The sequence below is a fragment of the Diadema setosum genome, chromosome 19, assembly GCF_964275005.1.
Source record: "Diadema setosum chromosome 19, eeDiaSeto1, whole genome shotgun sequence".
In the NCBI taxonomy this organism is placed as follows: domain Eukaryota; kingdom Metazoa; phylum Echinodermata; class Echinoidea; order Diadematoida; family Diadematidae; genus Diadema; species Diadema setosum.
The window spans coordinates 14,183,355-14,197,406 of NC_092703.1; positions in this window are offsets into that span (position 1 = coordinate 14,183,355).

The window sequence follows — 14,052 nt, forward strand, 5'->3', positions numbered from 1 at the left end:
TAGTCCAGATCTGTCTAGAATGTCTATAGATCTAGGGACCATGGTAGGGTAGTTAGGTGAGGGTTGTAACATGTATTTATCTATGGTGAAATTAGTGGAGGGACGTTAGTTCTTTGATATGAAAGGGAAAAGAAAGAACAAAGAAAGAAAAGAAATGACATGACACATTATCCAGCAATATTTGGCTTAACTTTTCTTCTTCATCATTTGAAAATGGCTCAAAACTCAAAACTGCAAAGCGCAGCAGTCTAACATGAACTAGTGTTTAAACGTTGTAAACGACCATCGCTTTTGACGGCAAGACCACAAAAAATGTCTTTTTTTGTTTGATTTTAACAGTAATACCACCCACCTATATCATATTTTGCTGATGGGTGAGTTGAATTTGGTGTTTTGTTGGTATCCAAACCTTATTGTTGAATTTTTCGGAGTAGATTGTGCGATGATTCACAAAATCAACGAACTACCACGAACGCTCAACCCGAAGTACCGTGGTAGCATTTTACGTACGCCCGTGCGTTTCGTGTGTTACGTAAAGCTTGTCGTCTTCTACGTACATGTATTTCCGCGCGTGCTGCTCTCATGATTTGACGTCACTTCCGCTCTGACTAGCTCATCCACTTCCGCTCCAACTAGCTACGTTGTAGTATAGGAGAGTGATTGCCATTCAATAACATGCAGAAGATGAAGAGTGAAGCAAAACGGACGCTTACAAACCTGATTTTAAGGACGGATTTCGGTGAGTTTTTGACGTAATTAAAAAAAATACGCATACCGATTATTGAATGATTATCATAGATTACGAGGATTCCTTATATTTTAGTTTTCCATGATTAATAAAGATATTCATGAAGGAAACGTACACCCACCGCTGAAAAATAACAACGTCTGCGAAGGAGTAGACGTGCAGCCGCTGTCGCAAAGCGACAGCAGCTGCGTGTAGTTAACTACACTGTATAGTGTATGTTACAAGTAGGGTGTCTGGAGCATTTTTGTAACTTTTGAAATTCTGTGAAAAACGAATTGTTAACTATTTCATATGAAAGAGAATTACATCATTAAGACATATTTCAAATTTCACGGCGAAATGATGTTTCTATCTTGAGAAATTTAACTTTCAAATCACAGCAATATCACCCCCTTTTTTTACGAGCACGCATGAAAATATGTCCTAATCATGTTTGCAAACAACGCCGAAAAGCTGCATTTGCATGTGGATCTCCAGAGATCGGATAATGAGCGTACAGCGGTTAGAAAATACGCGTAACAAGCGCAGAAGCCACTCCCCCTTATGTGATGTCACATTTCGTCACTGAAATTCTACGAAATCCCACTCTTTAGGAAAAATGCTGAAGATTCCAATAAAATCGCAAGTTCACTGATCAATACCAGAAATTTGCAGCTATTGTCCTCAAACGCGAACAATGCGGGTGACCGTGATGCTCCCATAAAAGAGCATGTAAAAGATGCGTGCGGGTGACCGTGATGATACTTATAACGCGTATTCCTAATATAGATTTAAGATTTTCGCGAAAAACTGTTCGGTTTTCACCACAGTTTGCTTGGTTGTGGTAACCCTGCTAAGTTTTGGCAAGTGTACTGAACACAGTCCCAGGCATAATTTTTTGTGCACTGCGCTTGTAACAATTTTAAGCAGGGTGGCGGTATTCGGGCCTCTGGCGAGGTGCGGGCACCTTACTATACTTTCAAAAATAGCAGAAAAATAACCTGTTTCCTCATGTAACACAGTACAACATGGGTTATAAAATGTCCAAAGGTCATCTAAATGAGCCAGCATTACTCTCCTCCTAGAACATGACTTCTGACCTCGTGTAACTTTCTCCAGTAGAAAGAACCACTGTTTTTAATTGTATAGAAGGGATGCCAGGGAAAACCCATTAATTTGATATCAAATACATAGGGGTACCGGTAGTCTGTAAATTCAGACTCTAAACTTTTTTTTTTTTTTTTACGTAAGTCGTGACATGCTCCTTTTCATGCATTACTTGGGGGCCGGAGGGGGGAGGGGGAAGACTGTTTTTATTTAATCTTCAGTGATTAACAAAAACCAAGAAAAGATCATCAATTGTGTGTACCACTTATTTGATTATTGATGTCTAACAGGAATTTTTAAGCCAGTTGGTGCTTTCTTTAGAAGTTACAACTGTCCAAAGTGAGAAAACTGATTGCATATTATAGCCCTATTGTGCTTAGTACCAATAGTATTACTAAATTAGTAGTACACTATTGTATGTCTACAGTTGACAACTGAATGTGTTTCCTTGCATTACCTGAGCTATTTATAGTAAGTGGGAATCTTCCATTCATGAGATGGTACATGTATACAAGGTATATTCATGTCAACTGCCTGGGTAGCTATCATCCACATGGATGATATGGGAAATTTAGGTGAAGTGGGATTTACACATTACCAGAATTATGCTGCACTGCATCTGACAGCATTTGCTGCAGTTACAACGCATCCATGGGTAATCTGACATTCTTTTCAAGTTCATCTAGCTTTACACAAAATGAAAATAGCTTTAAATTCGCTTTTATGTTTTTCTTTTAGGGTAAATTCTGTATGAAATTGTGTGCATGTCCATGTAGGTTTGTGCAAGAAAAGAGAGGTTAGGAAAGTGTAATGATCATATACATTGTAATACCCATGCAAGGTTGACTGTAACACAGAAGCCCATGGCTTGTAGGTGCTTCATTCCCTCATAAATGTGTGTATTTTCCACAGTGAAGGAGTCAGTTTCCTGGTTGTATTTGGCGTCCACATTTATGCAATAATAATGATAATAATAATAATAATAATAATAATAATAATAATAATTATTTCAGGTAAAAATAAAAACTTGCAGTGGTACACATTAACTCATTGATACAATGTGCAGTATTACATGTATGTGGTTGAGCCTGAACTGGTTCTAGAACAACATTTTAATGCAAAATGCACATCTTTTGTATACTGTAAGTGTGTTGTAGACTTGTTACTTATTATTAGTTTGCAATATTTTATTAGTGTTTTATGTTGAGATGCACTTTGCTCCAGACACTCCCCCCCCCCTCCCCCCACCCATCCATTGTGAGGGACTTATCAACATCACCATCTGTTCATGTTGGAAGGAAGAGGAAGAATTTGTGTCAGTTATGGTACTGGAATACAGTGTGTCCCTTAGATTATGATAATTATTGTGATGTGCATGTTACAAGTAGTCTGAAGATATTTCAAATGTGCAGACTATAGGACACTTTTGTCAATTTTGTGCTCTGTTGAAGTCGAGGAGCCTGAAAATTTACAATGCTGTATCCAAATATTTTAAAGATATTTTAAAGATATAGGCCTACGGAGAAATTCCTTGTCATCAAAATTTTATGAACAGGTCAAGTTCACTGAATTGTGCTTAAAAATACAATGTATATGATAGGTTCCACTTACCAGTTGTACACCTCTTATAAGGTAGGCCTACTACCAGTATTCTTCTATTTGCCTGACTTCCTCTCTTTTGATATACCGAGGCTACCAGTATTTTTGTTTCAAAGAAAATATATGCCAAGGGAGCATGGCAGAGACCGAGAAATTAGGCACAGGATTACTGTGCTTTTAAGAAAATCAAAAAATGAATAAAGAGCAAAGACATGGTCAGAAAATAATGAAACAGCATGCAGATGGCATTTTTTTCTGTCAATTCTTGATCATTGTACAATGTATTCATCTGATAATGCTTCGAAACAGAATTCTTAGCATCCAAAATGAATTTGAAATAGAGTCCAGTGGATCTTAACTTTAAGCAACATGTCAGAATGGCACATGACAGCAAGAATTTTGTAACTGCTGTTGTTGTAGTCAATCTTCAGGATGACATTGAGGCAGAACTACCGATACACTAGTACCAATATTATTCAGGTTTGCCAGATTTGGCAACACTACAAATACTGTAGTATCTGTACCGCCAAAACACACACGCTGGGCATGTTTACACAAGTTGACAAGATATACTGTAGATTTGAGAAGCTTTATGGCCAAAGGCATGAGAGAAGTAGAATGCAGTGGGAGGCACTCCTCGAAGTTGCCTCCTTCCATGGTGTTTTCTATTGCAAACGCTGGCAGTGCATCCTGTGCAGCTTGCAAGTCCACATAGATGCAGAATTTTACTTTTCCTCAGTGAGCACCTTAATGGATTGCACAAATTTGATACTGATACGCCTGCATGTATGTTTGCAGTACTTAATAGATTGGGTGTCTTTTAGCCAAGGGATGTGTACACTTTTGTACATGTGTATGTACTGTACATGCACAGTTGTATACTGTGAGCACTTGCTATAAGCCTATATGTTCAAAGCCAGCACTGGCCTTGCGTTGAACTGGAGGCATCCCTGGCATAATAATTGTTCCTCCTGCTCTTAGGAGCTACACCAACACCCGACTGAGAATCTTAATCCCCACGGACTTGACTACATGACACCAGACCCCTGGAATCTGCCAGCCTACATTTCCAATCAGGGTAATAGCAACGGCACCCCAGAGAATGTTACACTGCTGGGCTCCATTACAGATATCTTCTCTGTAGCCTGTAGGCCTACGTGTACAGCATTATCATTTAGCCCGTTCCGTTCGGGAACCTGGTGACCTGTGTATTAAGTGTATGGAGGTCTCAGAATTCAGTGTGTAATGGGTTAACCTTGTGAAGTTACAGGGAATTAAATGTTTAAAAAAAAAAGTGACATGGAATATTAGGAATACTGGGGACTGAAGTAGGACACACTGATCACCTTGTACATGTAGATATTGTGATTGAGAAGGCATCCCTAATGTAAAGCAAATAATGACACAATTCCAAGAAACGTAATTGTACAGTTGGCATCGTACATGTACAATGTATGATCAAGTAGGACTTGCATTTGTAGGATTATTGGGTAAAATCCCCTCTTGCTGACTGTGTGGTAAGTGTACACTGTACTACATGTTGTACACATTTATTCATCACCTTGAAGCAAAATAGTCTTTCAGTTTAATACAGAGAAACTCATTGTTCAAGTACTATCTATAATTTCATATGATATCATTATGCTCCTTATGTTGATTTGACCCTTTGACTGAAAGCTGGAGATAAACATTCCTCTTGTTCTTCTGAAGCCATGAAATGTCCAAATTGAAATAACGATGCAGTAATTTTTCTGATTGCTTGGAAATGCATATTATTGGTATCAACTCTAAAGCTAGGCATCCAGCATGCTAATTGGAGAATGTTTTATAGTGGGAAGTGCAGTTACATTCTATGTGACACTCATCAAAAGAAATATTAACAATGCAGTTTTAAAGAAGAATGTCTCTTGATATTTTAGAGTTCAATGGACCCAGAAAACAGTAACAACAACTGCAGATTACATAGACATGAATAATGCAATCATGTCTTTGTCCATTGATACGCTAAAAATGCCCCCCCCCCCAAAAAAAAAAAAAAAAAAAAATTACTAGTAATAATTTGTCTCACTTACCAAGAGTAGCCATGCCTTATGAATCTGCAAGCATGATACAAGGACACTTGCCTAGATAATAGTCAACTATGTATTGTAAATTCTTTGATGAGCTTATGTTGTTAAACCTTACTGAGAATAAAGACACATTTTTATAGAAAGCAATGAGTTAAACAATAAAACCCTTATTGTGGGTATAGGCAGATTTTCTCATTTTTAATACAAATCATTACTTCAAAACCACAGCAAAAATAAAACATCAACGGATGTTTACAGCATGTTCCTATTTTATACTTCAGAAGACAGCTTTGGTGTGTTTCAGCAACCTGTATTAAAATCCTGTATAAAAATGTTCTTGACTCTCTTTGCTTGATGTTGGCATAAAACAAGGATAATGATTTCTGATAAACCCTGATTTCCCATTGATGACTGAACTGAGGTTTGCCTAGTTGGATGATTTGCTGTTGATGTTGGTGGTTTAATAGTTGTAGGAAGGGTTTTGAAGCAGCAATGCACAAGTTGCATGATGGCTTCTTGTGCCAACACTCTTGTCCAGTGTGCCAGAGTAGTATGTATAAAGTATTCATGAGTCATTTTTTACGGTATTCATTCAGGAACAAAATTTCCCAGAAGACACATGACAGAATTGCACACTTTGCTTCATTTCCTTCCTTTTTTCCTTACAATTCATTGCATATAGTATGTTTTCCACTTTTAGAACTCCAGCTGTATCAACCATGAAATTTCCCTAGTACTATCCCTTCCTGAGTATCAAACTAAATTGGACAAGGTCTTACTGGTTTGTGCTCATGGGAATATATTGAAACATTCTGATATGTCTATCTTATTAAGATGCCGTAAAATTGAATAAATTTCTACATTAGGTCTGTAAGTACCATTGTGCAAATGCACCTTTACAAAGCATAAACTTTGTGTTTAGCAGTGAGAGAGCTATATTTTTTAACCCTCCCCGACACCCCTCCTCTCCTCCCCCCCCCCCCCCATTTCCTTGTTATTTCCTTTTAGTCTGCTGGCAAATTAGCATGTGACTATCAAAGATAATGTTAAAACATTGCAGTGGCTCAATTTCAGGAATTGGCAAACTTTGGTTACTGACCTGTATAATTACGTTTGAAGTCCTCAAAGGTGGCCCTACCAGTATGATAAAACGCTCTGACTTGCCAAAGGTCTGAAAATAATTCTACAAGTGTATTATTACTAATATTAGTAGTGGCTCTGTGAACAAATGTATTACCATATGAATAAAATGTTTAAATGATTAATGCTAACACTACTTTCAGTAGGTATTGAGTATGTAGGCTTATGATTTATTTATTTATTTGTTTATTTTTTATTTATTTATTTATTCATTCATTCATTTATTTGTTTATTTTTGCATTTAGCATAGAGTACAATGTACATTGTAGGTTCTACAGTTTGTATCTTCAACCATATTTTGTTTGTTTTGTTTTCATACAAGCTCTTCATATACTATTACACAATATGAGAGACTGTGATTGCGTATTGTAGGACCATAAAATTTGTATGTGTAGCTCATATTTTTCAAGATCTGGGAGCGTGATTTCGAGTGCCTTCTTCAGAGCCTTGTCCATGTACAGTGTTCAACGTATAAATGCCAAGGTAGTGTGTGGTATGATAGGATTATGATATGATAGAGAATTTTCTCTGTGCAGCACCATCACAGTAGGCCCATGCGCATTAATATTTCTATTCATAGTGTGTTTAGAATTGTGCACTCACACAATTGTTTGAAGTTATTGAGTAACATTGCAAAACACAAAACAAATCAAAACTCAAAAATTTTATGCTTAGTCCAGTTGAAGTTTCTATTTCCATTGCATAACTTCTATTAAAAAACATCATTTCACTGCATTAAGTTGCTTGACAAGGTTTGTGCATACATGTAGTTGCTGTGTTTCAAGTAGGCCTATGCCATGAGTTAGCTGTTTCAAAGATACTTATGTATCATAATCTAAACCGATTGCAGACTAGGTACTTAGCTGGCCAGCATTTTCGGCACCAGTTGCCAAAGGGCTGTCATCTAGTTTTCTGTGACATGTACAATATCCCCTACAACATCCTGAATCTCTTCCTCAAGAGTATTGTACACAGAATGTTGCATTGAAGAGCTGAGGAGAATTCGCTAAATACGGCATACATGGAGCACATAAGACTTTGCAAGCCTTGTGGCACTAGAGGGGGAAAAATGGGGGTTGGGGTAAGTGTACATAGGATGAAGAGGTGTTAAACCACCAGTGATGATGTGTTTGAAAGGATTTTAGGTTGTTGTTGGTGTTGCTTTTTTCTTTCTTTCTTTCTTTTTATTTGGGGGGGGGGGGGGATTCCCCCCAGAGAGTCAGTGCAATGTAGATGGCGAAGTCTGAATTTAAGATCTATAGAGGATTTCATAGAAAGGGTCTTTGAAACCCTAATGCATTCTTACTTTAACACTAATGTTCTGAATACACTGCAGAATGTTGACATTGCTTTCGATGCATGGCGTAATGGATGGAGTATGGCTCGAAGCTGTTTCCTCTGTGCAGAGGTGAAGTGAAACCGCCGAGATGCTGCGATTCTCTGTGATTTTCACATGAGATCTAGATTCGGAGGGTACCACAGCACTCACATTCAATGTACTTGTATGACTGAGGCCGATGATCATTTACTGTGCAAATGCATCTGACGATCTCCACTGGCGAATGAAACAAATGCATGACGTCAGAGCTCTTTGCAAGGCTTTGCTGTAAGCTATCACAAAGGGCTATGATGTATTATATAACCATACTCGGTCATACAATTTTTGTAGTTGGTGCACATATGAGACAGCGTGGAAATTTCACTTCAGTTTGCGTGATCGCACAGATCTACAGTAAGTCGTCTCGAAAAGAGAACTGTCTGTCACGTAAATGTCAGAGTAGTGACGTCTTTCACAGAGTCAGACCCCTGGAGAAGTTCACGTTCAGTGACCCCGCCGTCGTTACCATAGTACTTTCTTGTGGAGGTCATGGGTGCAGTTTGTATGTTGGCATATATAGTGAGATCACACAAAGGGCTTTTTTTTATTTCCTGGAAACTTGAGTTTGAGTGAGGAAAAGAACCATCTATCACTCACAATGGAGTCTGCTTCCTTGAAATGAGGAAATATTTGTCTCACTTCTGGTGGGATGGGACAATACTTGACTCTGTGTGATTTTTCATGAAAATGACTTCAGTGATTGATCACAGAAATGTGCCCTACATTTGTGTGCGTTTTATGTACAGCTCATGCACTATATCCACTGTGTGCTAGACATTGAGTATCTTCAGGAGTGATACCAACCTGCTTCTTTCATTCCCACTCATTCGACCTTTTTGTTTTGTTCTGTGTGAGGCCAAGGTTGGATGTTATAATCCTCCCCCACCACCCTCTGGACAAATTGCCAGTGTGGATTGATTTTTGCTAGCTGTGCCTTGCAGGCCTACATGTACAGTAGATTTTGTATCGTGATTGAAACACATATCATCATGCACAGAAAGCACAGAAAAAGTTCAAACCAGTTTTGCCAAAACTGAATTCTGCATGAGTCAACATGCAAAACATTTTTCAGGTCACATTATAATTGGTGTGTGCAATCATGGCATTAACAGAATGGTTTCATGTGGCTTTTGTCTTTTCCACTCCCTCTTCCTTTCCCGTGAACATCATAAATACAATTAGTCACTTCAACAAGACAGTTAGTACCATATTGCAAGCACTGTATAGGCCTATAGCCTACTGTGCCCTTGCTGGTAAATGTTTGTGTGTGTATGTTTATTTTTTTTTTTTGTGTGTGTGTGGGTGTGTGTGTTTGTTTTATGGTGCATGATTTATGTATGGAAGCACATCCATACATGTACAATATATATGTCCTTGCATCACTAAACAAAACTCAGAAAAAAAAGAAAAGTTTATAGTTGAGGCCCTGTTTGTAAAGAAAAGCTTCACATCTAGATACAGAATCTATCACTTGATATAGATATTTGGGATTCATAAACTACTGTATCTTGTATGACCGTTTGTTACTTTTTGAGAGAAAGGTTTGTGAAGTGAAGGGTCTATTGACATGCATTGCCTCCCTCTTCATTGTGTGTGGAACAAAAGAACAAAAGGGCAGCTCCAACTCAACTCAAGGTAACTCCTACAAAGGGATAAACAGATTAAAGCTAAAACATAGTACTTGTTTGTTTTTTGTTTGTTTTTTGTTGTTCCACATTCCACATTTCAACAAATACATAAAACATAAACATCAAAATACAAAAGCATGGATGAATTGTCAAGTACAGCTTATAAGACTATAAAACGTGAAATATGAGGAATCTACATAGAAGCATTGCTTGTAGGGTGTATAGAAGGACTCAAAATTCATCTTTCACCACTTCAAATCTGCTAGCAATATTTATCTGAAAGCTCTACCAAAAAAATTGTCTGGCTTTGAAATATGATTAACCGGGATCATGACCTTTTTTTTTTTTTTTTTTTTTTTGCTTTTTTTTGGGGAGTATTTTAAGATCAAAAGTATGAAATAATATTGTATGCTGACTTTTATTCCTGATGCGCCCTTCCTTCTAAGTAGTGGGCTGATGTCTCTGTAGTGTACACGTCTTGAATGAAGGTAGATCTTGTGAGCTACACTGTCATGCAAGTCTAGGCATGATGCATAATTTATAATGCAACATTGTGGCCTTCGGTATGGAGTGTTTCTTCTTTCATGAGGTGCAAGAAAATATGAGCTGGAATAAAATATTAAGGAGAGAGGGATAGGGAAGGAGAGAGAGAGATACAGTAGAGTGTTTAAATGGCAAAGAAGCTGCAGGAACCGACCCATGATTTAATAAGATGTTGTACATTTAGAAGTAGAGGGCTTCATACTGCACTGCGCATTCTTTTTTGGGTATGTATGTGGCCCTGAAACGGGCCTACCCACTCCTGACGTTTCAGCAAGCATGTTCTTGAACCATTTTCAAGAGAAAATATCACCTTGCCTTTTCACCTTGCCTTTTCATATCATTCTGTTAAAAATGGCAAGAACATGCTTGCCGAAAGATCAGGAGTGGGTAGGCCCTTTTCAGGGCCACTCACATACCCAAGAAAGAATATGTGGTGCACCATGAAGCCTACTACAGTACTACCAAATGTTCTACCGCCACGGAAACCTTCAAAAATTTGAAGTTACTAGTACATCTGTATTTGACTAGATAGACTTCACTATACAATATACCGTACTATACAAAATGAGTATTGTAGATCTATGTTGTTCAGGCCAGAATAATATAGCAAGGTTAGAGGAGAGAGCAAAATAAGACCTTGACACCTAGCCTTTTCATGTCTTGTCATTATTTCTTGTTTAGCAGGGGCGGATCCAGGAATTCCGTAAAGAGGGGGCGTGTTTACAAAAATAAAGGGGGGGGGGCGCACGCACCCCTCCCCCCATTTATATTCTTTTTATTTCTTTTGTTTCAACAAAAAATAAAGGGGGGGGGGGGGCGTGCGCCGGTTGCTGTCCTCCCTGGATCCGCCCCTGTTTAGTTGTGTTCCTATCTTGTGAATATGTAGTAGTCAATGTGTTGTGTATTACTTCTGCTGGCATCATTCTCAAGTGTCAGAGATGTTTTTGCTCCAAGGAGCAGCAACCGTATCCTCTCTCCCTTCAGACAGATTCTTTGGCCTCCAGCTTCCTGTCTAGAAGAAATCTTGGCTAGGGGTAAGACGTGGGGGGAAGAGAAAGAGAGGGTGAGAGAAACAGACGAACAGAGCGAGCAAGAAATATATGTCTTTATGGTAGATAGTGCAAAGGAGAGATGGAGATAGGAAGAGATAGAGATGGGGAGAGAGAGAGATGGGGAGAACTGGTGAGAGAAGAGCACGGAAAACGGAGAATGTGTTTCTTTCCTGCAAACCTACACCGCGGTGTCACATACAGTATGTGTGCTGTTGTAGGTGCTTAAAGGACAGGTTCACCTCACTATACACATGGATTGAGTGATTTCATACAAAGTTAGTATGTTTCTTCCAGCTTGTTTTTGGATGTATCGGGTATGTACTTGTGTGAGAGGTATTTGTTTGTGGTGTACTATTTCGTGTTCTCAAAGATTTTTATTTGAAAAGCGTCATGTATATTATAAAAATCCACACTGAATTTCCTGTAATATTTTATGGAGTGATTGAAATAATTTGAATTGAATTGAATTGAATTGAATTGCAGCAATATGAATAGAACAGAGATCAGTAAAAGTTTGAGGAAAATCAGAAAATCTGTTCAAAAGTAATGAATTTGAACAGTTTCTGAACAGCCATTGCTGGATGAGAAGACTACTGCAGTTTATGATGTCACATGCACAGAACAATATAGGAAGATAGAGAATTCCACAAAATTTATATTTTTTTTTAAAATATGCATTCCCTCAACTTGTTACTAATGTGTTTAAGGTTATCATTATCAACAAGAAAACAAGAAACACTTTTGTTTTCCCCGTAAAATTTGTCAGGTATCGCTTTTGCAATAGAGATAATGACAATATTGATTGCATTTGCTTCGGATACAGCGCAGGGCGCAATTCTCCCCTCATATCAGCCTACCACCTGTCGTTAGGCTCACCTGACACACTTTTGACTGCAGTCTATTTAACTGAGCTGCAATTGCTTTTACAAAGCACCAACGCCTCCTCTTTTGATTGTAGCATTATCATGCAGTCACATTTGTATACATGATAAGCACAATGATAAGAGTGTATAGATGTGTTCAGAACACATTTCATAGCATATGTGTGTATCACAGGAGTGTTGTCTGTTTGGTACCCAATCCCTCATATTATAGTAGTGGCCCAATCACCCAAAATCGTGGTAATTAATTGCCTTTCATAAATCCATGCATTTCCTCAATATTGAATTTTTTGATAACTTGTTTTTGATTTTTGCTAAATTTATTTGTCAAGTTTTAATAATGGAATAACAACTGGATCTACCGACTTCAAAGCAGCTTCATACTGTATGCTGAAGTTGTGTATGAGAGTTCTTGAAGTGAAATAGCCTCTCTGTCTCTAAAATATGGAATCACTGTTGCCAATAATTTGGGGTTACAAAAAAGCAATATATATATTTACAACTGTGACTGGTGTCAGTGTTGACAACTCTGCTTTGGGCTTTTGCCCTCTGTGCGTCCTCGTTGTGCGTGCTCGCTGCTACAACAAACAGCGGGCTGCATTCGGGTCATGTTTTTGCTGGTGCGTTCAGAGGAATAGGAATAATCAATTCGTTCTGTCCACAGGGCAGACAAGGGGAAGGGATAACCGCTGGTTGTGAGAATGCTAGCTAGCAGTCTTTTGATGCGAGCAGAGTGCGAGCGTGTTTACAATCACAAAATACGGTGTGATTGCATTACTTAGTCTCATCGCGGTATCGTGTGTAGTGGAGCATGGAGAGCTGTTTCTATGACTAATTGAAAAGACAGGGCAAGCAGCCATGAAGCTTCTACTGTGGCTCTTGTCTGCAAGTGATATTCACCATAATGTACAATGCATCGTTGTCGAATGTTGAGCTGCAATAGTTTTACTTCCATCACTGGTTTGTGTGATGGTAATGTGGAGACGGAAATACACCCTCTTGCTCCTCTTCATTTTCATGAATTCACAATAAGGGTACGCTGAGCATACAAGTGTACATCAGAATGTATAATCTCAGTTCAACCACAAGTGGTTGTGCTGTTAATTCTGTAACTAGTTTTGATCCATATCAAAATTGAATGTATTAAAAATGAATAGATACAATTGTAAAATATGGTTGAAATTTCCGTCACAGGGATTGTCGCTTTGAATAGCCCTAGGCCATGCAATCAGCAGTGACAGTAAAAGGGACAAAAGCAATGTTCAGCATCAACAAAATAATTTAACAGCCAGATAGGGATTTTTTTTTCCTGAAATGCTGGAAGTACACTGTATTATGGATGATCTTGTCTGTTTGATGACAGTCTAAATATATAAAATACAAACAACAGACAATGAATGCTGCAGTTCCGTGACTATGCTTAGTTGCTCACTCCTGTTTAAGACAGCATGTCACAATGGCTGTGGATAGGAGACACCGAATTTCACTTCTTGAAATCAGGTTTGCATGCAGTGGATTTTTGCTATGTCACATAGTTCACATTTGAAAATTCTGGTTATTGGGAAAGACTCCTTTCCCTCATACATACTGTACATGCTAAAGGCATGAATATGCATAAAATTTGACTTGTTTTTAAACCAGGTTGTTATAAGATATTTCAAGGTCTTAGAAATAGACTCAGTACATTAAACTGTAACCTAATATGGAAGATGATGCAGTCAAGAATACCACAACATACCGGTACAGTCCTTTGAATAGTCATATTGTGGCCTGTACTTGTACGTGAAATCACTTGTTATGCTTAAAATCCTCAGTGGGATTACTACCTCAAAATGACATTCTGTTTTTTAACTAAAATGTATGTTTTTAACATTATAAATAACCAGACATTGCCCATCAATGGCTGTGTTTATCAACCCACTTCTGGT